This window comes from Crocuta crocuta, unplaced genomic scaffold, assembly GCF_008692635.1.
Source record: "Crocuta crocuta isolate KB4526 unplaced genomic scaffold, BGI_CrCroc_1.0 scaffold433, whole genome shotgun sequence".
In the NCBI taxonomy this organism is placed as follows: domain Eukaryota; kingdom Metazoa; phylum Chordata; class Mammalia; order Carnivora; family Hyaenidae; genus Crocuta; species Crocuta crocuta.
In genome coordinates, this window is record NW_027530001.1 from 70,573 (window position 1) to 71,715 (window position 1,143).

The 1,143-nt window shown below is 43.0% G+C and overlaps 1 protein-coding gene across 7 annotated transcripts in view; it reads right to left on the minus strand.

Annotated features, from left to right (window-relative positions):
- MECOM (MDS1 and EVI1 complex locus) overlaps nt 1–971 on the minus strand; it is a 62,625-nt gene extending 61,654 nt beyond the window's left edge. For 4 of the 7 annotated variants that reach the window (XM_077763638.1, XM_077763634.1, XM_077763633.1 and 1 more), the window contains exon 1: nt 946–971. The gene's annotated coding sequence lies outside the window, so the exon portion shown is untranslated. Of the gene's footprint in view, nt 1–698; nt 726–945 lie in introns of those variants that run through there. The other 3 variants (XM_077763639.1, XM_077763637.1, XM_077763636.1) reach the window with 1 other exon arrangement.
- Between the last annotated feature and the right edge of the window lie 172 nt (nt 972–1,143).

Here is a 1,143-nt window from a genome sequence, read left to right on the forward strand (position 1 = left end):
GTGTTAACATTATTGCCATTGCCACTGTCAACAGTGAAATTAATTTAAAAACAGGTTCATTTCCAAAGAATGTCTTTTTACATATATGTTACATGATTATTCAAATATTTCACCAACATATTAACTTTCTTACTCGGAATATTCTTGCCCCAAGACAAAAACTGAACTTTCTCCAGAAACGTTTCCCCCGTGGGTGAATTATTCACTTTTGATTTGCTAGCAGAAGTGCATTTGTCTCCCAAATGTCTTAATCGTCTCAGAAATCTCGAATAAAATAAAGTAACAACACATCTTCTGTCATTTCATCTAACACACTCCTGTGTTTTTAAAAGCTGTCAAGTTCCAAAGATAGCTTAAAAAAAAAAAGAAGAAGAATTCCCTTTAGGTGGACTTTAGAGAAAGGCCCTTTCAAAAACCAACAGCAAAAGGAAAGAAAAAAAAAATCCCTACATTCTAGCCAAAGGGTCCGAATGTGACTCTCTTGCGAAGCAGCACACGATGTTGGACAGCAAAGCTGTTACTTGGCAAGGTGGAACTCAGCCGAAAGCGGCTCCAAAGTCGCGTGGCCGGTGCCAGGAATTCAGATTTTGGCAACCCCACCTTCTGCGTCCCTGATACCGACGGACAGACACACGGAGGGAGGGGAAGTAGGAGACGAGCGGGAGGAAAAAAGGCCGACAGCCGGCAAAGAGACCCACCGAAGGCCGGACGACCCACCCCGGAGACGCGTCCAGACCGCACCGTCAGGAGGAACAAGGAAATCGCCAGTCCCAGCAACGTAGATAAGCAGCAAGGCTCCGCGAGACTGCGGGCAAGTAGGAAAAGAAGGCTGGGGTGGGGGGGGTGGGGGGCGCCCCGGAGAAGAGGTGCCAAGGCAGGAAAGTGTCCGAAGTTACAAACTATGCACATCGCCAAGACTTTTTTTTTTAAAGTGAGTTCTCTTACCTTAAGATTTCTATGGCCTCAACTCAGCAATAAAAGGCAATCACAGAAGAATTAAAACAAAATAATAATCAGCAGCCCCCAGCTTTCCTGCACGAAAATCCTTTCAAACGATCCCGAACCACATTTCTGGATATTAAAAAAAAAAAAAAAAAAAAAGAAAAAAAAAAAAAAAAAAAAAAGGAAAAAAAAAAAAACCCA